The sequence below is a fragment of the Zingiber officinale genome, chromosome 1B (assembly GCF_018446385.1).
Source record: "Zingiber officinale cultivar Zhangliang chromosome 1B, Zo_v1.1, whole genome shotgun sequence".
NCBI classification, from domain to species: Eukaryota; Viridiplantae; Streptophyta; class Magnoliopsida; order Zingiberales; family Zingiberaceae; genus Zingiber; species Zingiber officinale.
The window spans coordinates 51,591,580-51,616,197 of record NC_055986.1 but is presented as its reverse complement, the minus strand read 5'-3'; the positions used below and the strand labels follow the sequence as shown (position 1 = coordinate 51,616,197).

General features: G+C 39.2%; 1 long non-coding RNA gene across 2 annotated transcripts in view; it reads left to right on the top strand.

The window, feature by feature from the left end:
* Nucleotides 1–24,618, top strand: part of LOC122056463 — a 27,318-nt gene extending 2,700 nt beyond the window's left edge. The window contains exons 2-4 of one of the 2 annotated variants that reach the window (XR_006133172.1): nucleotides 11,639–11,694; nucleotides 11,769–11,821; nucleotides 24,560–24,618. This is a non-coding gene — a long non-coding RNA (uncharacterized LOC122056463). Of the gene's footprint in view, nucleotides 1–11,638; nucleotides 11,695–11,768; nucleotides 11,822–15,125; nucleotides 15,277–24,559 lie in introns of those variants that run through there. The other variant, XR_006133178.1, reaches the window with a different exon arrangement.

The window sequence follows — 24,618 nt, the reverse complement described above, 5'->3', positions numbered from 1 at the left end:
CTTATGTGTTAGATGAGTCGATCTATCCAAGTGAGCTAGTTGGTTAAGCATGAACCTGCTGGCCTGGATGTAGCAAACGTATTGCTCAATTTGATTGGGTAAGCCAAATGGGGTCAAATTGCAGATCAGCTTGTTCTTGTAAAGGAGAAAAAATATTTTCCGATATGATCATTAAGGCTATGTTTACTTCGAAGGATGGAAAGGGGAGAGAAAACAATTGATTTGGAAAAAAATAATCCATAAGGAAAAGAATAAGAAAAAGGAAAGAAAAAAGAAAAAACGATATAGAGGAAGAGAGAAAAGAAAAGTCTGATGGAAGAAAAATGAAAGAGAGATAGAAAAGAAAATAAAAATAAAAAATTAAAAGGTTACGTTTGGTTTGGTGTAATATAATCTTTCGTGTAATGTAATCAAATTTGTAATGTAATGTAACGTAATCTTGATTATATTATTACGTTTGGTAATGTAATGTATGTAATCTTTGATTACAATAATGATTACATTCTTTTGTTTGGTGTCCATTATTTTTTATAAAGAATGTAATTCGTATTATTATAAAATGATAAAAATATCCTGCGACCTCTACCGATGGCCGCCGCACCTCTGCCGGAGCTTGCAGCAACCAACAATCATCGTCGTTGGCCTCCTCCGTCGGCAGCGGCCACCGGCAACTGGCGACGGCGACAATCGTCGTCGGCGGCTGACGGTGGTCGCCGATGGCGGCGGCAGGAGGTGGTCGCCGGCGGTGGCGGCCGGCGGTGGCGGTGGCGGTGACTATTAGAATGTATACTAAAAGGCTAGCTTTTGGTATAAAACATTTATCTAGAAATAAGAATCACATTGGTCAAATGTCTACATTTGTGATAAATGTAGTTGTTCAATTAATTTATATTGTAGATAACATGGTGTGTGGTGTCACACACAGAAGATCATGTTATCAGTACCTTATAAATTATAAACAGTAGCTCACGACCATGATGGAAAGGAACAAACCATTGGAAGGTCGTAGTGTAATTAGGTGTTAGTTTATCTTAACTATATAATTACACTAGTACACTAAGAGTGTATTGAGTAGGACCATTAGAGGTCGCTTCTTTTATACTGACTTTATAAAGGAACAAAGACCTCAGTTATTATGGAAGTGCGTGCTCTTAATCCTAATATAATAACAAGCACATATATTTGATATTTATTTCTTTAATTTATCAATGGGTGAGATTTAGTTCGATGAATCAATAAGCCCGATAAGTTGGGAAATGATATCACTTATAGTGTGTGTTGTTGATTATAGAAGGAAACTGTGTCCTAGTAATCTAGGTTGAGAATGCCCCCAAGAGGAGCTCATAAGGATTGTCATGTTAAACCCTGCCGGTGGACTTAGTCCGACATGATGATGAAGTTGAGTGGTACTACTCTTGAAGCTAGATATTAATTAAGTGAGTTGTCAGTAACTTACTTAATTAGTGGACATTTGTTATCTTAAATACAGGGAGACTAACACACTCATGATAAGAAGGAGCCCAAAATGTAATTTGGGATTGGTGCAGTAGTCCAATAATAGTTCTCTAGTGGAATGAATTATTATTGATAAAATTAAGTTGTGTGTTCGGGGCGAGCACGGGATGCTTAATTTTATCATGAGACCAAAACCAATTCCTCCTCTCGGTCCCTATCGTAGCCTCTAGTATATAGAGATTTATACCCACCGCATTCCCACCTTCTTACCCATCCAATGGGGCCGGCCAAGCTAGCTTGGAACCCAAGCTAGGGCCGGCCAAGACCAAGTGGATGAGCCATGTAGGTGGCCGGCCAAAGCTTGGGTCCCAAGCTTAGGTGGCCGGCCATTAGAATATTAAAGAGGATTTTTATTAAAATTATTTCTTATGTGGATATCATGATTTTAAAAGAGAGTTTAAAAATTAAAATTTTCCTTTTATAGCTTTCTACAAAAGATTAAGAGAAGAGATTAATCTCTTTCCTTATTTGTAGTTTAAAAGGATGGTTTTAATTTTTGATAAAAACTTTCCTTATTTGTAAATCATCTACATGTTTAAAAGAGAGTTTAAAATTTGAAATCTTTCCTTATTTGTTGATTAAAGGAGGATTTTAAATTTTAAGAAAACTTTCCTTTTTAACCATGTTCATGATTTAAAAGAGAGTTTAAAATTAAATATTCTCTTTTATAAGTTTCTACAAAAGATTAAGAAAAGATTTGATATCTTTCCTTATTTGTAGATTAAAAGAGATTTTAATTTATAGAGATAACTTTCTTTTTATCCACATGTTTAAAAGAAAGATTTTAATTTATTAAATTTCCTTTTTATAAATCAATCATGAAGGGATAAAATTATTGGAGAAATTTTTATAAATTTCCGGAAGCAAATAAGGAAGTTTTAATTGGTGTTTAAAATTTTATTTGCTTGGAGATATTATTTGTTATGGCCGGCCATTATAATTTGAAAAGAGAAAATTGTTTTAATTAAATAAATTTTCCTTTTCAATGGCAAAAGAATTAAGAAAGTTTTTATTAAATTTTCCTTATTTGCCAAGACCAAGGATTATAAAAGAGGGGTAGAGGAGGCTTCAAGGCTAAGGACTCTATTCTATTTTTCTCCCTCTTTTCCTTGGTGTGGTGGTCGGCCCTTCCCTTTCTCTTCTCTCCTCTTGTTGTGGCCGAAATCTATCATCTCTTGGAGCTTGGAGGATGTGGCCGGATAAAGGAAGGAGAAGAAGGAGAGAAAGCATGCATCCCTTGGAGCTTGGTTGGTGGAAAATTCTTCATCCTTTGGAAGTTCTTGTACTTGGCCGAAACTTGAAGGAAGAAGGAAGAAGGAAGAAGGTGCCTAGGTGGTTCTCATCTTAGAAGATCGCTGCCCACACAACGTCCGAGGTTAGAAGAGGAATACGGTAGAAGATCAAGAGGTCTTTCTAAAAGGTATAACTAGTCATTTTTCTTTCCGCATCATACTAGTTATTTTTGGAAATAATACTAAATACAAGAGGCATACGATTCTAGTGTTTCGAATTTATTTTCGATATAGTGTTCTTTTGTTTTTCTTATCCTTGTGATTTGATTGTTCTTTTCGGTTGACCTAAAGTTATTTTAGGAAATTAAATATTAGCTTTCCTTAAAAGGTTTTGTCTAGTCGGTGGTGGTTGCTCCCATATCCAAGAAGGTCATGTACCTCGCCACGTCAGTACTGGGAACCAATTTTGGAAATTAATATTTAATGGAATTAATAACTTAGGTGATTTGGATCAAATGTGTTAAGTTCCGCAGGAGATCCAAGTCAAAACCTAAAAGAACAAATAGATTAAGTTTTGGATCAAACGTGTTAAGTTCCGCAGGCGATCCAAAATTTAATTTAAAAGAACACATGGTAACTAGGAAAAGGTTCAGACTTTTGTACAAAATTTTTGTACAGTGGAACCTCTAGGTTTTCCGAGTAGCAACCAACAGTGACGACGGCGGCCGGCGGTGGCGGCAGCAGGCGGTGGTCGCCGGCGGCCGGAGGTGGTCGCCGACGGTGGGCAGCGGCAGCCGACGACAGTGGATGACGGCCACGGTGGACTAGGGGTATATTCGACATTTAAATTTTAGTTAAACGGTTACCTCGTAATGTAATCCGATTACATAGTATTTACTTTGTAATCAAGATTACATTACATTACAAGTTTAAAATTAAACCAAACAAAATAATCAACCTTGTAATGTAATCCTGATTACATTACAAGGCAGATTACACCCTACCAAACGTAGCCAAAGTGAATTGCGGGGCTTACCTCCAGTCGTGAGTGGCCTTCGAGGTCTCGAGCTCGTGGTTGGCCAGTTGACGGTGGCGGAGCATGTTGTGCAACTTCACAATGCATTGGAGGAGGAACGCTTCCTAGCTAGTCATATTCTACCGCTACTCGACCTTCGACGGAACACCTCCTGGCCAGAGGTCACTCATGCTCATCCTCACGGGCTCGCCGGCTGATAAGTGCCCGTATGTCGCACTACGTGTGTATCAAAATCAATTATGTATCGAACCCTTACTATATTAACATAGCGCAAAGGGAGTGACCTGAATCATCTCCCAACGAATGTAGTCAATACATGAAAAATCTTAAGATTAATTTTATTCAAGCATGAAGTTTGGGGGTTCAAATGCTAAAGTTAAGAACAAAGAGTGACTATAAAAGCAATTGATCAAAATGGGAAATCACTAAACTAAGAACACAAGGGACATAATGGAAGCACGAAGTAATGCAACTAATTGACACATTAAACTACATCCACGGTACAATTCACGAAGAACTATGCAACTAATAGAGATTATGTAATCTATACAAAGGATTCAATTCAACTAATGAAATTGGAAAACAAGAAGTCTATAATAATCTAATCCACTAAACCGAATGACACTAAAACAGTAGCATAGCAATTGATCAACTAAGTCAACTAATCAAAAACCAATTCAAAATCCTACCAAATGTATGCGGAAATTGAACACATCCATAAAATTGAATCACACTAAGGAAACTACACTCAAACAAATGAATAATCACTAAATCAGAATTGTGCTTACAACCCAAACTAAAACATCGCCTAGCTTGTGTCGGATCGCTTCTAATGGAAGAGGAACCGCCCGGAGGAGATGGAGATGGAGATGTACGGATGATGGCTAATTGGAAATGTGGAAATGGCACTGATTGTCATCCAAGCTATGGAGATATGAAGTTAGGGTTCTGGCGAATTGGGAAAAGCCCAAGGACTTGCTGGATCTGGATGCATTATGACAGTGTCACATCTTTAGCGGAAGTGATGAAGATAGAGGAAATGCAGGAAGTAAAGGTAAAAACCTCACCTCTAGAAGCAAATGGAATCATCAGAGTTGGAGTGGTGGTAGGAAATGAACGCCAGCGAAGAAATCACCGGTGGTGGCTGGCAATAGTGATCCCCTGCTTCGTCACGCGTCGCTCCTCTGCTTTATCAAAATCGCAATGTAGCTTTGTCAACTCTTTTAAATCCCATCCCAGATCTGAACGAACGATCGAGAGTGCTTCAAATCTTGATCAACAGAAAAGTTTCAAATCTTGATTTATGATGATGATCTACTTTTCCTTGGCTTGGATGAACTAGATCTTTAGTAGAGTCAAAATTGCTCCAAAACTTGATCTCCTCATTTAAACCAGATCTGAATCCAAATTTGATTTGCTCTAACTCGAGTCCTCGATCCTTTGATGTCTACAAAGATAATATTTAAATATTAGCATCAAAGATCACAAATATGAGGGAATTTACAATTAAGTCTAAAAATACATACAACTCATACAATGTGATATAAACTTGAAATTAACACATGAAAAGATAGAAAAGTATGAAAATAGAAGCCTAAATTCTGTAACAAAATATTGATTATCAATTCTCCCACACTTATTCTTGCACGTCTCAAGCAAGTATATAAAATTAAGAAATAAACTAAGAATCATCTCCCTAACAACTTCCCTAGCAATACCTAGAAAACAAGTAAAAGGTAATTGTTAGTGCAGCTTGTACTAATGGTCAAACTCAGATTTTGATGAATGACAAGCAAGTTAAGTTAGGTTTTGTTGTGATCTAACCACTTAATTAAGTGTGCAGGAAATCCATCTAGGTCGACGGGTCGACCGAATAGCTGGATGAAGTCTAGATAGGTCGACTAGCTGACCGGATATCTGGCAAGAAATTCAGCTAGGTCGACGGGCCAACCAAATAACTAATACAAAATCCAAATAGGTCGACGGGCTGACCGGATATCTGGCAAAAAGTCCAACTAGGTCAACGGGTTGACCAGATAGCTGGCATGAAGTCTAGACAGGTCGACGGGCTGACCAGATGTCCAACAAACTGATAAGTTAAGGTAAGTCACTGGAGGAGAGTGGCCAAGTGAGGACGCGTCCCAGTTGAAGGGACAGTAGGCGTCAGTGCAGTTTAGGTCCATTTATGATCCCTAAGCTGAGACCTTGACTAGTTTCTAATCCTGGGAGGACAAAAACTAATTACTGCCCTTTATTATTAATTATTATTTATCTTAACATTTGTTTTGCAGGCTATTTGGACTAACATTGTTTTGTAGGACAAAAGGAGAAAAATCACCTTCTAATGAATAATGCCGAAGGCGCCTTCCGTAGGATAAATTTTGGCTGAAGTCGTAGATAAGTGTCAGCTGTTCGGGATCGAATTTGCCTCATTAGAGGCACCTTCCATGTCTTTGATAAGGTTGTCTCGAGAAGGCATTGGAACAACACTGATATACGAGCTACTGAGCATCCGTTTGAGCTTCCGACTGCTCCAGGCTCCTACTACGACTCTGCTGCGAAGCTGCTACGCCCAACAACTGCTCCGAGAACTCTCGATCATGACTAGAAGATCGACACCGACACTCGAGTGCTCCTACTTCTATTTCTAAAGTGTCGGTAACCTTTCATTTGTGTACTTGATTATTGCAAAAGGACAAGTGCAGTGTGTTGCACTTGTTCGAACTTTCTTTTGTACTCAAATTCCTCTTCCGGAGGTACCGGAAGAGGCCTTTAGTGTACTCATCGATAGTTCCGCGGGACTTGGGTCTTGGAGTAGGAGTCGCCGAAAGCTCCGAACCAAGTAAACTGCTTGTCTTACAGTGGTCGGCGGCTGTGGATCGGAGTCCAGTAGCAGGGATCTCCTCAGCAGGCGATGACGTACTATCCAACGGATTCCTAATTTGCTGGTCGGCTAGGATTGGCTCCGGTGGGTTACTAGAGGCGGCAACGATGACTCTGGAAAGAAATTAATTTTCTCTGCGTGAAAGAATTTAAAAATAGCATCTTCTGCCTTGTCTCCAAAAGAAATCGAGTGTTCTCCAACAAACCACGATGGAGGATTGACGCCGACCGGTAGCTAAGTGCCGACAGCAGTGATTCTGTTGAGAAACACGGCAGTGGGTATCATGTGCACGGTAGTGGCTGCCGCAGCAGGGAGGGAGGTTGGCAGTGGCTTACAGTTATGGAGAGAAGGAAATTGGAATAGGAACATGGAAGATCCATGCTAGTAGGAGCTCCCAACGGTAGCCGTCAGCAGGTGGCGTCGTCAAGGGCTAGAGGCCACGATGAAAGAGGGCTTCATCCCCTTTTCTTGTTGCCGATGGTGGAAGAAAGAAAAGGCGGATCAATGGCATAAAGGAGCAGCAGGTTCCTTTGTCTATAGCTGCATGATGACGGCCAAAAGTTGGAAGATCAGCCGCTGGCAATGAATCGCTGGCTAAGGGCATCTCCAATCCATCACCAAAATACCAAATTTGATGTAAATTTAACACCAAATTGCTTCAACCCATACACCAAATCCCACCTCAAATATGATGATGTGAATAGTGCAACACCATAACATCACCACCATATTTGCTGATGGAGAGTTTTTTTTTAATTTTATTATATTATTATAAAATCAAATGTAATTAATTAATAATTATTATTTTCTTTATCTTTATTTATAGTATAATTAAATGTAATTACTATTTATTATAAATTTAAATTAAGTGTATTTAATAGCATATTTAAATTTTATTATGTATATTTGTAAATATTTAATTTATTAAAATCATTAATTATATATATTTTATAGTTGGATACTGAATTTTAAAAAATTTAAAATATCAAATATTAAGAAGTATTTATTTTAAATATAATAATTATCATATAAAAAAATTAATAAGAATAATATAATATTCTAAAAAATATTCTTTTTTGGTGTGATATGGTGTAGATGGATTGGAGTTGAAATAATATTTGGTGCTGAAATTGTATAATTTTAGTGTGAAAATTATATCAAATTTGATGATGTGAATTGGAGATGATCTAAAAGATGGCGGCCGCTAAAAAATTAAAGGAAACCTTCTATGTTCGAAAAACGAAGGAGAAAAAGGATTCTATGTTTTCGTGCCTTTATTGTTTAAAAGAGGGATTTAGAAAAAAGGGATTTTAGGAATTTAGAAAGGATTTATGAGGAGCTGCTAGGAAAAGAAAGAACAAAATAACAAAGAAGAGAAGAAAATTAAGGGTCATTGTTGTTGGAAGAAGAATAAGTCTCTGATACTGCGAAAGAAAAATTGATTGGATAAAATGAGATGAATAATAAAATTATTTATTGTTTTGATTTGTCTATAAAAGGATAATTTATAGATATATCATCAGAGTCCGTCAATTAACAGAGTAATACATAAAAGAAATATTATAAGACTTCGTCAATTGACAAAGTAATAAACGAAAGAAATAATTAATAGATTTTAAATTTTATTTTGGTGTAATCATATTAAATGATTCTCTTTTAAGATGAAGGGTCGCTCATAAAGTAGGAAGATGAAGGGAAAGAGACACTCTTTCATCTTCATAACTCCTACAAGTTCAACAGTCGATTGATACATGTATATTAATCAATTAATGCATTATAGAACAGTAAGGGATTTTCTATTCGAGTGTTTAGGATTTGCAAAACCCAAGTCATGTTGAAGGGTTGATGTAGTAATTGATTCATGTACTAAAATCCCAAAGCAGGTTGAGAGTTTTGCATAGTAATTCTAATAGTCAAGTCATTCAATCTATTGATCGATGGTGAAGGAAACAAAATGTTACTCAATCGACAACGCAACTCAACTGATTGATATTACTTGATTGATCATAGATATTAATCGATTGATGACAATCATGAAGTGAATCGAAAGTTTTTGGATTGACTTCTCAACTTGATTGATTGTTATAAGTTGAGTATTCATGAACATCAATCAATTGTTGCTACTATTGAAGTGAATAGAATGTTTATGAATTGACTGTTACACTCAACTAATTGAGATTAGTTGATTTATGAATACTAATCATTGACTGTTATTCAAAATTCAGAATGGTATTAGCTGTAGATTAAAAGTTAGTGATCGTTCAATGGCCAAGTTAATAGTCAACACCTACTCCAAACGATTGCTAGGTAAGATCAATTGAATGATAGCGAGAAAAATAAGCAAAAATTGTGCTTGACTGGAAGCTTTATAAAAGTAGGGTTTGGCTTTTGTTCAGGCCCCCCATTCTTGCTCTTTCTGCTCATGACTTGCGCTTAAAGGCTTGCTCATTCAATGCGTCTAAAGTGAAAGAAGAAGAGATTATCTCACAAGGTTCTTCATTGTCTTTCTCTTCTATCTTATTTCACTCTTCTATTGATATGTATCATGTAATTTATTTCACTCTTCTATTGATATGTAACATGTAATTAATTACTGTAAGAGGTTTCTCCACTTTCAAATTTTATCCGAGAAAGATAAATATATTAGTTGTGATAGAGAAATATGACTAAGCCTTGGAATAGTAGCCTTGGGAAGTTATAGACCAAATAAAATCTTGGTGTTTTGTATTTTATTTATTTCTTTGTGTAGAGAAAATTTATTGTGCTTATGAGTCAACCCAATGAGAGCTATTTTTCCCTCTCTTGCTCACATGAGTCGTAATAGGTTATAAAAAACCTTTTATTGGTTCCTCCATCGTATTGATGAGAGTACATGGGATGTTAAAGGATACTCTTTATACAAGATAGCTATATAAGTGTAAAGTGGGCCACTTCAAATTAACGAAACTTATGAAATTAATTTCAAGTGTTGTCCAAGGTCAAAATGGACATGATAAAAGAATTTGTAAACACCTAAGGAGTACTATTATATGGATATGATTGTCTCATTTACACTAATGATGAAACAGTTTAGCATATATCACATTCACTAGATAACCAAAATATATTTCAATGCGAAAAATATATCATTTGAAATTCATTTTAATTTCTATTCATGTGCAATTAGTTGGTAGGAGGATGGGGATTGTAGGAAATTATTTTTTATGTGAATAAGAAATTAATATTAAAAATAATTTGAATAAAGAAAACCATGTGTATTGTCAATTTAGTTAAGTTAATTTGTGATCAAATAAGAGTTTGAGCTCAAATATGAGTTTTTAAACAAGTCCATAGACATGTGCGCCTAAATATAAAACTCAAGTACGCCTAAATGTGAGACCACATGATGTAGCAAATGATAGCAAAAAAAAAAAAACTTTTAGATATACGAGTCGACATAAAGCTATGGTGAGTGCATAAGCTATGCATATTGCAAGTATTGATGTTATTACAAATCATCTTTTGAAAGAAACACATTCCATGAAACTTCCTACCATGGATGTTATTACAAGTAACCTATTGCCCCATGGATGCAATAATATACCCAGCCACTCAAAATAACCTCTTGAAGCATCCACTCCATGTCTCATCGGGACGATTTAACGACTAGCGCATGAAGTGTTGTCACCATAAGGTCTGAAGTTCGAATCTTGACATAACCGAGGTAAATGCCTCCCTTATGTGCTAGTCACTATTCCAAAGACTAGTAGCCGCGCCCGTGGTTTACCTCTTTCGTGTTGGCCCTGGGATGAGTTGGTGGGGGCGCTGGGGGCGAGCGTATTTGTCTTTTGCCACCTTGAAACATCCACTCCGAGTCCCCTCGGGACAGTCTAGTGGTTAGCGTATGAGGCGCTGTCAACTTGAGGTTTAGAATTCGAAGCTCGGCATAGCTGAGATAAATATCTCCTTCATGTGTCTGTCATTATTCTAAGAACTAATAATCATTCATGATTTATCTACTTCGTATTAATCTCAAGACAAATTGACAAAGATGTTGAGGGCGAGAAAAGGCGGAGCCAAGTGAAACGCTACCCGGGTTGTAGCCCGGGGTCATTTTCTGTAAATTCCTTATTACCATATAATGTTCTCTTTTAATTTTACCTGGGGCCCCATTTTTTTTTTACTTTATAGCTCGGGTGGCATCCAAATCCAGCAAAGAGACCAGGAAAATAAAACAAAATCGTTTTTTCACATTCGTCCGATTCCTGCATCCAAATCCAACGAAGTGATAATGAAGAAAATAAAATAAAATCCCTCTTTCTCACATCCCCGCTTGATTTCTTCTCGATTCTTCTTCTTCTTCCTCTTCACATTCCTCTCCTCTCTCGATTAGTCGATGACCGCTTGCCCCGTTGCCTGGGCTGCAACATCCTCAAGGAAGTCATCTTCCTCTTCACCGAGAACCCCCGCATCTTGTCCTCCCTCCTCCTCATCTCTCTCTTTGCCAACTCCCTCTTCTTTTCCGCCTTTGAGTTTTCCACCTTCTCCCTCTTCGCCCGCAGTTTTGCCACTTTAGCTACTAGTCCACCACTAACCCCAAGAGCCCTGCCTACTCTGAACTCCTTTATTGGCCAGGTAGAAATTTTCTTGAAGAAAAATTTGAATTTAGGGCTTTTTCTATGTGCTGTATTGTATTTATTGCATCTCTATTTTCTTATTCTAGTTTGGAATTTCTTTGTTTTTCCTCCATGAATTGATATCTGGTTACAATTTGTTCATTTAATGCTATTTTTTATTTGATCATTCTCCATTATTAACATGACTTTTATCTGGTTATCTACAATTTGTTGATTAGTCCAGCATATGAATAGACTAGGTTGAAACTTGACTGCCAAATTTTTTTCGAAACACAAGGATATCTACTATAATTCAGCATAATGCTTTAAATTTTGATTGAGGGTCTCAAGTTTGCCCATATGTTTACATCTGCAGAAAGGAGGCAAGCAGAGGTTGCTCGTATCAGGGAGAAATACCCTGATAGAATTCCTGTAAGTAATCCATGTTTTTTTTTTAAAATAACAATAGTTTCTACAATCTGATGCTAATTGTTTGTATGCTATAGGTGATTGTGGAGAAAGCTAAGAGAAGTGACATACCAGACATTGACAAAAAGAAGTTAGTTATTTCTAACACATGCTTCCTAGGATTTTGATAGCAAATACAAACTTATTCCTATTTGCTTGCTTTATTATTTATTCGTTTATTTGTCAAGCAACTTTATTTTAGAACTGATGTGTGTTTTTAAAGGTTTTGCTACATGATTTGAACTGCATGTGACTATTTTATTATTTTATGGATAATCATCTTTTCTATCATATTTCAATATGGAAAGTCCTCCATGCGATTAAGTCCTTACTAGTACTGAAATGAATGATTTGCTTTTATTTAGCTAAATGTTCCATTTCCTTTTACTATGTGAAGCTAATAAATAAATATCTACATTGAAATTATGACATCTTGTTGATTCCATACATTGGTACATTTCCTTAACTGCTTGATATATATTTTTTTCTCTGCTTCTCTCTGACATTGTCTGCATTGCATATCGATATGTAACACAAGTTTATTTTCACTCATGTTGCAAGCAAAAAACAATGCTAGATTGATTGCCAAACGTGATAAAAAGACCACGTGTGTTACCTCTTGTTATTACTAGTTAGTAGAGTTTTTAATCCTTTTATAATCCTCTTAGGAGTATGCCACCGTGGTTGCTTTGCTGTATCTTGTAATAAATGAGTTTTTGTACTTTTTAATTCAATAAATAATGTTGGATTTTTAGCTACTACTATTGTTGTTGAATCTAGGTAGGTGAAGGTGAGATTTATCATTTATACTAGAAATTGTATTAGAAATAGTTCTTTAAGATTCATGAGATTCTAAGCTAATCATGCCAATGTTTATTTGTGTTAGGTTATTTTAATGTCAAATCAAGAGAGAAAAATGGGAAATAATATTCTATCATTCTTTAAGCCAAGAATTGATAATCATTTATCATCCGAGAGGACCGAGACTAATACATCCATTCCTAATGAGGAGTTCGAACCTTCTTCTAAATTTCAAAGAGTTGAGTTTGATGAAACTTCATGTGAACGAGATATTGAATTGTGTATTCCAATGTGGTGACATCCAGTTAATTATCGTGATGAAATTAGACGAGCTTATATTAAAATGGGCCCATATCAACCTAAATTGCAAGAGTACCCACGATCTGAATCAAGAAATCAACATCGTTGATTTCAATATACATGGTTTAAAAAATTTCCATGGTTGGAGTACTCTTCTTCAAAGGATGCGGCATTTTGTTTTCCATGTTATTTTTTTGAATTAAGTGAAGCACAACAATCTGCATTTACAGTTGAAGGGTTTTAAAGTTGGAAACACGTTAATGATGGAGCCAAGTGTGCCTTTTTGTCTCACATGGGAAGTTTTAACTCAGTGCATAATAAATCTATAAAATCTGTTGTTGATGTGATAAATGTAACTCAACATATAGATAAAGTTATGAATCAAGAATTTTCTGAACAGATTCAAAAGAATCGATTAAGGGTTGCAGCAACAATTGAGCGCGTTTATTGGCTTAGTTTGTAAGCATGTGGATTGAGAGGTCATGATGAAACTTTAGCTTCCCAAAATCGTGGTAATTTCATTGAGATGCTAAAACTTTTGGGAAAATGGAATGCTAGTATTGGCGATATTATCTTAGAGAAAGCTCCGGGAAATGCAAAGTATACCTCACCAGATGTTCAAAAAGAAATTTTACATATTATTGGTAACAGAGTCAGAAATAAAATTCGTGATGAAATTGGAGATTCTAAGTTTTGTATTTTGGTGGATGAAGCGAAGGATGTATCTAACAAAGAACAGATGGCTATAATTTTGAGATTTTTTGATGTCCATGGCTTTTATGGGAGCGTTTTTTTTTCAAATTGTGCATGTTCATGACACCACAGCTGCAACACTTAAGAAAGAAATATGTGATGCCCTCACTAGATATAATCTAGAAATACATAATATGCGAGGTCAAGGGTATTATGGTGCTAGCAACATGTCTGGTGCTTTTAATGGATTGCAAGCTTTATTTTTTAAAGATTACCCCTATGCATATTATGTGCATTGTTTTGTCCACCGACTCCTACTAGTGTTAGTTGCAGCCGCTGAAAATGAGATCTCTATATGGCCTTTCTTTTCAAATATGACGACTATTGTTAATCTTGTTACATCTTCTGCCAAACGAAATGTCGAGTTACAATTTGCTCAAGTTAATGAAATTGCACGTTATGTTGTTGCCGGTGAACATGAGACTGGGCGAGGAGCTAATCAGATTGGTACTTTGCATTAAGCAGAAACTACTCGTTGGAGCTCCCATTTCGAATTTATTTGCGACTTAATAGATAAGTATAATGCAACTATTAATGTGCTTGAAAACATTGTCACTAATGGTTCCTCTACTTCGATGCGTGGGGAAGCTGGTGGTTCCTTAATAGTGATGAAGTCTTTTGATTTCATTTTTATTTTGCATTTGATGCATAAAATTATGGGGATCACATATTTACTTTGTCGTGCCTTGCAACATAAATCTCTTGATATCATAAATGCAATGGATTTGGTCTCTACAACTAAAGCACTTCTTCTGACATTGAGAAATGATGGTTTTGATATTCTTCTTTCATATGTCAAATCCTTTTGCACAAGATTAGATATTGATATACCAGACATGAGTGCTCATTATAAGCATTCTAGTCGTTCATGTCGGCAAAGGGATACCATCACAGTTGAGAATTATTTTCATTACGATATATTTAATACTGCAATAGATTTCAATTGGAAGAGTTAAATTCTAGATTCAATAATGAGACAGTAGAACTTCTTATGCTTAGCTCTGCCTTAGATCCAAAAGATAATTTTAATTGGTTCAACATTGATAAGATTTGTACTCTCACTGAGAAGTATTATCTTGAGGACTTCACTGAACAGGAAATGCATAATTTGAGGTGTCAACTACAACATTATGAGCTCGATGTGGTTTGTCATGAAAAATTTCAAAAAATGTCCACTATCTCAGAATTGTGCCAAGGGTTATTTGAAACAAAAGAATTTTAATACTATAATTTGATTGACAAGTTGATTCGTCTAGTTTTAACTTTGCCTGTTTCCACGACAACTACAGAGTGTGCATTTTTGGCTATGAAGCATATTGAAACAATTCTTCGTAATAGAATGGGAGAGGATTTTCTGACAGATTGAGAGAGAGTTTGCTGCAAGTATTGATTCAGATTCTATAATTGATGAATGTTATACTTTGAAGAATCATAGATCACAACTTCAATAATATATGTATATATGGATCATAAAATGTTTTTTTTTTTTTTTAACTTTGTGACTTATTTTTGCTAATTAATTTTTTTCGACTTTTATTTAGGAAGTTGATGGTGTGAAAGTTCTTCAACTAGAACTCCAGTTGGAGCGGCAATTCAAGTAATCTTTTAGTTGCTTTGATACTTTGTCTCTTGTAGTTCAAATCATATATATTTAAAACGTACCAAAGTATGCTTTAACAGTTTTTAATAATGCGATTGAGATTAATGTACTACAGTCCCGATTTTTGCCTGTGAAGGCAACATTTGATCCGCTTCTAGTGCAAGTATACATCCATCATCTTTTCTATAAGGAACAACATGATTTCAACTATCATTTTTTTATTTTCTATATCTTGCCTAACTTTATATTTGTTTACTTGGACATACATTTAAGAAAGTAAATGTAAAATATCGAAAAATGACGGATAATAATAAAGGAATTTTTCGAAATTTTTCGGAAAATTTTCGGAGCTCGTATGGACGAGTTTACGGGGATAAAAACGGAGTCCGGAAGAGCCTGTTTAGGCTACCCATTTAAGCGAGGAAATGTTTATTTTTATATTTTCTTTTATTTTCTCTTTTCTTTATTCTTCCTTTTCCTCGTCGTTTCTTCTTCTCCGCGCGCGCCCGCTTCCTCGCCCGAATCCCTTGTGCCCTAACCGCAGAGGCGGTTTCCTCTCCTCCTACTTCTTCTCCTTCTCTTCATTTCTTCTGCCCGACGCCACTTCATCTCCTTCTCCTTCTCCTTCTCCACACCAGCGACGCCGACTCGACAGCCCTAGCGCCGGCCACCGCGAGCCCTAGCCATCGTCTTGGCCGCGCCTTCTCCACCCGACAGCGCCGGCGACACTCGAGCCGACGCCACCGAGGACCCAACTCTAGCCTCTGCCCCGACTCCAGCGACGCCGTCCCTGTGCCCTAGTTCACCACCGCCTCACCGATTCTCATCTTCCTCGCGCCGCCAGTGCCCTAGGTTCATCGCCGGCGCATCTCTGTGGGGTTGCTTCCGGCCAGGAGCAAGGTATCAGTGCCCTAGTCTCTAGCTGACGTCTCCTTCTCACCGGCAGCCGAGTCCCTCCCACCAGCCGACCGTCGGTCTTTCTCCCGATTTCGTGCTGCCACTACAGCAGACGCTGTCTCCCTTAGCCACTGAATGTCTGGCACCGTTTGTGGTGTTGCTGCAGGTCTCCACCCTTTCGGCCACGTAAAGTTGTTAGGATCCTTCGTACGGAGGCTAGAGAGGGGGTGTGAATAGCCGACCCCAAATCGTCGTTTCTTTCTACAAAATGTGTTAGCGCAGCGGAAAATAAACACAGAAACGAAAGGGAAAGAAGACAAACCTCAAACAAACTGATGTAACGAGGTTCGGAGATAAACTCCTACTCCTCGGCGTGTCCGTAAGGTGGACGAAGCCTATCAATCCGTCGGTGGATGAGTCCCCGGAGAACCGGCTAATAAATGCTCCTTGTGGGTGGAGAAACCTCGCCACAATACTTGTAACAACAAGAAAGGAGTACAAGGAAAGCAAGAAGCAAATACAAACAACAATATGAATGCAACACTCGCTTGCCTCCTCTGTCGACCGGAGGCGATGAAGCAACAACTTCACAACCCAACGCAGCAGCTGATCGACGACTGGAAGCTCAAGTTCACGATCGAGAGCTTGCTGGAACCCTATAGAGCACATGAATCCCGGAAGAAGAAGAAGAAGAAGAAGACGCTTGAGCACGCACTTTATACCAAAGCAGCGATCAATGGTGAGAAGATATTCTATTCTCAAAACTTTCGAGGTAAATGGCGTGGCCATGGTGATCGAGGAAATAGTCGCGGTGGGAGAAGCCGCGGCCAAGAAAGATATCATGATGTGAAGAGGCAATCAAACCAACAGAACTGGCGTGGAAGAGGACGCGGTCGTGGGAGATGCGGTCGGTCAAATTATTCCAACATCGAGTGCTACAACTCTGGCAAATCTGGTCACTATGTGAAGGAGCATCCGGTCACTCCCTTGACCTGCTAGGACTCCCCGCTAAGTGTCCGGTCAATCCCTTTGACCCACTTAGACTTTTCTCTCCGTACCAAGTATCCGGTCACTCCTATGACCTACTTGGACTTCCCATCACCAGATGTCCGATCACCCTTGATCCATCTAGATTTTCTCTTGCCCGGCTTCACTCACCAGGACTTTCACCTAGCTTCACTCACTAGGATTTTCACCTGGCTTCACTCACCTTCAATGCCCGGCTTCACTCACCGGGACTTGCACCTAGCTTCACTCACTAGGGTTTTCACCGCTTCCTGGACTTCCCAACTACCTGGCTTCACTCACCAGGACTTTTCCAACTGCCTGGCTTCACTCACCAGGACTTTCTAACTGCCTGGCTTCACTCACCAGGACTTTCACTTTCACCTAGCTTCACTCGCTAGGATTTTCACCTGGCTTCACTCACCAGGACTTTCCACATCCGGTCCAGAGAACGAGCTACCGAGCCCTCTCTGACCATAGTCCGGAGAACGAGCTACCGAACTCTCTCCGTCTTTCCATGTGCCAAGCTTCCATACTTGGACTTCTCCGTGCCAAGTCTCCATACTTGGACTTTCTCCCGTGCCAAGCTCCCTGCTTGGACTTTTCCGAGTCAGGTCAACCAGGTCAACCTTGACCACGAGTTGCTCCCACAATCTCCCAAGCTTGTATCCTTGTCAAACATCAAGATACAACTTTTCTGTTCACGTCAAACATCGTCAAACATAACTCGTCAAACATCAAAACATAACTCGAGTCAAGTCAACTCGAGTCTGGTCAACCAGGTCAACTTTGACCTAAGGTTGCACCAATAATCTCCCCCTTTTTGATGTTTGACAAAACCCATAAACAAGTTAAGTTATCCCGATAACCTAACTTAGGTTTTCCAAAACATTCTCCCATTCTCCCCCTTGGGACATCTCTCCCCCTTTTTGACACACATCAAAAAGAGGGAATCAAGGTCAAGAGTTTCTTCCCAATGAAAGTCTCATACCTTTCATTGAAACCCTTAATTTCCCCCTTGATACTAAACTCAACACTCAACTTAGTGACAATTCCATATCACTAATTCTCAAAAGTCTTAAGGAGTAAAAACTCCCCCTTGACTAATAGGTAAAACTCCCCCTAAAGGCCAACTCCCCCTTGACCATTGCACCAACAATGTCTTGGAGAGTTTCAATCCTTTAGAGATCCGAAACTCAACTCCCAAAAACTGAAATTTCAGACACCTGCTGAAAATCAGAAATTCGGCACGCACTGATCGGTCCCCAGACCGATCAGGAACCCCTTGGATCGATTCCCAAATCGATCCTCGCTTTCTGGATCGTCACTGATCGGTCACCAGACCGATCAGGACTTCTCTGGATCGGTCCGGTGACCGATCCAGCCTCTGAAATCAGAGATTTCTGATTTTTCTCCCCGGGAGAAATTCAGAAACTCACAAAAAATTACAGAAAATTCCAAAAATCGTAAAATTTTGAGGATACATTCCTCATACCATATACTATCATGGAAAAAAAATTTTAGATGAAAATAACTTCCATTTTCAAATCTTGATACAAAGTTCAAAAACTTTTAAAATAGTTCAAAGTTTAACTCATCTTTGTATCATCTTGCTCAATGATGAATGCTATCACTAGAAAAGCTTCATCAAGGTTTTTCAAATCAATTTTAAAATGATTTTAAACCCTTTAATTTAGGACCATAATCTTAGGACTATATGTACATGACTTGTACACAAATTTTCCCTATGATCCTCCAATCTCTTGAATTAGGCTCATCTAGGTACAAGAACTATGTACCTTGATCCTAACTCATGATCCTAATATCTCACACACATTTAAAGTGTATCAAACACATCCAAGTCAATTTTGAAGTGAGATATGGGTTTAAGTTATCTTAGGCTAAGTTCTCATGCATTTTCTAAACACCAATTTGATCTCAATATCAAATTGTGTTTTTATCCTTAAATCAATTTCATTGATTATTAATGCAAGAGATGATGACATGACATAAAATGATGTCATAAATAGAAGCATGTTCCAATTTCATGATGTCATGGCATAAAGTATAAAACTTAAAATAAGCATGACATATAATTAGCCTAAGCATGATCATGACATTTCGAATGATAATAAGTTAAACATGATGTCATGGCATGGCATATGGCAAACAACCATGGTAAGTTAGCACAAATAAAATACCTAGATTACCTATCTAAGTATCCTTAACACCTTAGCTAACTTAAAATCTAAACCTAGATTGCTCAAAGTGCTTCAAGAAAATGCCCAAACCTAAGTTGGCATTATTAATTTATGCCACTTAACATTAAGTATATCCTCAAATATTGGCATATTTCAAATTTCCTCAAGAATAGCACCTTTTTAATTAAGGCCTAGATTGTCTTAAATTCCTAAGAGAGTACCAAGACCCCAACTTGGTATTTCTCTAGGATTTCCTAACTTGTGCCAATAAAGATTAAAGTTGATATAATTTTTTTTTTTCAAATATGGCACAATTTACTCTTCAAGGAGTAAATGATAAATCCATTTCATTTTCAAAGGTTCACAAAATCTTGAAAATGTTCCTTGAGTGTCAATTTCCTCAAAGTTGGGTTAACTACCCTTCTAATCGGAGTTGACACTTTCTAACCCATCTATGGGGTAGAGAAGATGCTCCTAGGAACCCAATACCTATTAGAGCTCATTGGGTTCACTAAATATTCACTAGGGATAACTTCCCTAGCAACCCTCCTAATGACCCTCTTAGGCTTTAAAGCCTTGGCCATTTGGGACTCATCAAGATCAACTCTAGGGGTGACTCCCCTTGTGACCTTGGTGTTGGTCTTCCTAGCCCTAGGTTCTGTTCCATAATCGAATGGAACATTATGATAGGTGGGTTTGACCATTTGGGACTTAGGTTTGTGACCCAAACCTTTCTTGTCCTTGGGCTTTGAAATTTGACCCTTAGACCCTAGAGTTGACTTCTCTAAATTCTTTAGGGCCTTTTCTAGAGTGTCAAGTCTTGACCTCAAGACTTGATTTTCTTTCTCTAAAACCTCAAATTTTAATTTATCATTCTTTCTTGAGGTGTTCCTAGGCATATGTCTAGTTGTCTTGGGGTTTCTACCTAGGTTCTCCTTAGCCTTAGATGAGTTAATCCTAGGGTTGACATTTCTAGTATTATCCTTATCTAAGCTAACATGTTTAGCACCTAAGCACACATATGGTTTTCTATTGTTAACATGCTCATCATTATTTGCAATAGCAATAAAACTACTAGCATGTTTCTTATTTGAATTGCAATAGTGTGCCTTAAAAGGTACCTTAGGGTTTGCCTTAGCTCCCCTATCGATGTGCATCCCTTGTCCTTGTGAGGTTGCCTCCCCTTGGACATTGACTCCGATAATGTCCCCTTCGCTTGCATTGGAAGCATACCACGTGCTCCTTGCCTTTGCGTGTCGGGACTCCGGCTCCCTTGACCTTTGGTGCCGGTGGAGTCTTCCTAACCCTCCTTGGACACTTACTCTTGTAGTGCCCAAATTCCCTACACTCAAAGCATATTATATGTAACTTATTTGAAATTACGATGCTTGAGTTACCTAGGGTTGAGGATGGATGAAGGCTCTCTTCCTCATCCCTTCCGGAGGTAGATGCTTCTTCTTGCTCCGATCTTGAAGAAGAGACCTCCTCCTCTTCTTCCTTAGACGTTGAGTGACTCTCAACTTCTAATTCGCTCCCTCCATGATGTGAGCTACTTGGCTCACTTGACTCCTCTTCATGGCTTGAAGTGGAGCTCTCCTCATGAAACTTGACCAAGTTATTCCACAACTCCTTGGCGTTGTTGTAACCACCTATTCTACACAAAATGTCATTAGGTAAAGAAAATTCAATGATTTTCGTTACCTCATCATTGATGGTTGATTGGTGGATTTGCTCCTTGGTCCACTCCTTCTTCTCTAGGGTTTCTCCTTTCTTGTCCATCGGAGACTTGAAACCTAATTGAACACAACTCCAATTTTCAAGGTTAGTCATAAGAAAATACCTCATTCTTACCTTCCAATACGCGAAGTCGCAGCACTCGTAGAATGGTGGAAACGTGATGTCTTCTCCGAGTCGATCTATTCTCTAGCTTGTGCTCCCCCGGGTGTTAATCTGACGAAGAGCAACCTCGCTCTGATACCACTTGTTAGGATCCTTAGTACGGAGGCTAGAGAGGGGGGTGTGAATAGCCGACCCCAAATCGTCGTTTCTTTCTACAAAACGTGTTAGCGCAGCGGAAAATAAACACAGAAACGAAAGGGAAAGAAGACAAACCTCAAACAAACCGATGTAACGAGGTTCGGAGATAAACTCCTACTCCTCGGCGTGTCCGTAAGGTGGACGAAGCCTATCAATCCGTCGATGGATGAGTCCCCGGAGAACCGACTAATAAATGCTCCTTGTGGGTGGAGAAACCTCGCCACAATACTTGTAACAACAAGAAAGGAGTACAAGGAAAGCAAGAAGCAAATACAAACAACAATATGAATGCAACACTCGCTTGCCTTCTCTGTCGACCGGAGGCGATGAAGCAGCAACTTCACAACCCAACTGCAGCAGCTGATCGACGACTGGAAGCTCACGCGAAGCTTCGGAAGCGAGCTCAACAAAGCTCAGAACCTCAGAGCAGGGAGGGCAAGCTCGGGAAGAAGAAGAAGAAGAATCGCAGAAGCTCTCGGCCTCCTTTTATACCGCGAAGAAAGAAGCACGAAGAAATCTGGCCGTTAGCAGCTAGGTGCTCTGATCGGCGTGGACCGATCAGGAACGATCGGTCCACAGACCGATCGAACTCTGATCATGCGGGGACCGATCAGGCTTTGTCTGATCGGTCCCGGACCGATCAGCCCTCTCTGCCTCTCTCCTTCGATCGACTCGATCGGTCACCGGACCGATCGGTTATCACTGATATGCTCGATGTATTGATCGGTCACCGCCGTCAGAATATTCATGTATCCGGATCGATCACGGATCGATCCAGCTCATGGTTTTCGCCCAAACCAAGTCCAAACCAACATCCGGTCAATCTTGACCTGTTGGTACATTGCGCCTAGCATCCAGTCACTCCCTTGACCTGCTAGGACTCCCCGCTAAGTGTCCGGTCAATACCTTTGACCCACTTAGACTTTTCTCTCCGTACCAAGTATCCGGTCACTCCTATGACCTACTTGGACTTCCCATCACCAGATGTCCGATCACCCTTGATCCATCTGGATTTTCCCTTGCCCGGCTTCACTCACCAAGACTTTCACCTAGCTTCACTCACTAGGGTTTTCACCTGGCTTCACTCACCAGGATTTCCAATCTGCCTGGCTTCACTCACCAGGACTTGCACCTAGCTTCACTCACTAGGGTTTTCACCTGGCTTCACTCACCATGACTTCCCAACTGCCTAGCTTCACTCACCAGGACTTTTCCAACTGCCTGGCTTCACTCACCAGGACTTTCTAACTGCCTGGCTTCACTCACCAGGACTTTCCCTTTCACCTAGCTTCACTCGCTAGGATTTTCACCTGGCTTCACTCACCAGGACTTTCCACATCCGGTCCAGAGAACGAGCTATCGAGCCATCTCTGACCATAGTCCGGAGAACGAGCTACCGAGCCCTCTCCGTCTTTCCATGTGCCAAGCTTCCATACTTGGACTTCTCCGTGCCAAGTCTCCATACTTGGACTTTCTCCCGTGCCAAGCTCCCTGCTTGGACTTTTCCGAGTCAGGTCAACCAGGTCAACCTTGACCACGAGTTGCACCCACAATCTCCCAAGCTTGTATCCTTGTCAAACATTAAGATACAACTTTTCTGTTCACGTCAAACATCGTCAAACATAACTTGTCAAACATTAAAACATAACTCGAGTCGAGTCTGGTCAACCAGGTCAACTTTGACCTAAGGTTGCACCAACAAAGGTATAATGTGTTTCCTTGTCCCTAGCTGTTTTTGTCCAGTTGCTAACCACAGTTGACCATCGGAGGGTGTTTTGGATTACAGATTTTTGGCTATGGTGATTCCTGTTGATTGCTACACAAGATCATAATAGGAAAGGGGCGTAAATTCTGACAGGGGTCAGTGGTTCTTGTCTCTCACAGCTATATTTAGATCCTTCACCGAGTTGTGCAGATTTAAATTGGGTAAGATACTTAATTGAGTTTGTTTGGATAGGTTTGATTCATTATATAGTTGGTGGTTCATGTGTAGTTAGGTCGACTTGTGGTTAAGTTAGGAATGGAACCCTAAGCTTTGGATTAGGGATAGTTAACTGTGATTAACTATTTAATTAGGGTTCCTGGAGAAAAATAATTTGGTTTAGCTATTTTGCTTATAATTAAATTTAGCTAAACTGTACGATTTATTACATGACTTTGATTCGAGACGAGTATCTCGATTATCGGATTGGACCATTTTGATTGGAGGCGGGCACTTTTGACTTTATGTCTTTGATATGCATAGTAGTGAATTTAACAAATAGCAATAATTATGTTTCTTATTTTGTTTCGGTTAGTCACTACCCGCTACATGTTACATGCTTGGTTGATTGCTTGTTTTGCATCTCATGTTATTGCTTACTTGATTATATATGATTAGGGGTAGTGATATAACCATGCTTCACCATGTTCAGGACCTAGGTGTGATACCTTATCTGATCTGTGTACCCTTGATATGATTTATTGATTATGGTGCATGTCATATATGTATATAGATTTGGTTCAATATATTACCATGCTTAGTGTCATGCACCATTCGCATGATTGCATGCTGTGTGATAGATTGCTCCATTATTGTCGAGCACATCGCCAGTTTCATCACTGTTCGGTGCTCCGTTGTGACACTCATGGGTAGCATGACGCAGCGTGGTAGCACGTCAGTTTGCTCGTTTGGTGCTCCGTTGGTCCGCTCATGGGTAGTGTGATTGCAGCGTGGTAGCACGTCGAGATCCCTTCCCGTCATCGTGTACCGGGAGATGAGAGCATTACGCTCCCCCATTTATGATTTGGGGTAGGAGTATATGTGTACTCCGACAGCATCCCGTCCACTCGGTCACTCATCAGGAGTAGTGACGTCAGAGTGCACGGTTGTCACAGCCCTATCCACTCGGTCCCACCATTGTGTGTGAGATGGCTGACTGGCGTCAGGGGTGACCATGACTGCATTGGCATCATACGCATTGATGCATTTATTTCTTATGATTGTGTTTGCTGCATATTGGTTGGATGCCCATGCTTGACATGCATACAAGATTTCTATACCTCTCAGACTGTTTATCCTTGTACCAGATCCTGGTTAGTACAGTATTCTCCTGTTTATTTCAGTTTGCATTTACCTTTATTACGTCAGGAGACTGTACGCATGATTAGTGCTAGATGTTACTTCCTTACTATGTATATCAGTTGTTACCCGCTGAGCGTTGGACTCACCCCCGCCTCCGTTATTATTTTTCAGGTTGATGCTGTCAGGAGAGAGTTCCAGTTGCTAGTCCCCTGCAGACCACGAGGGCTTAT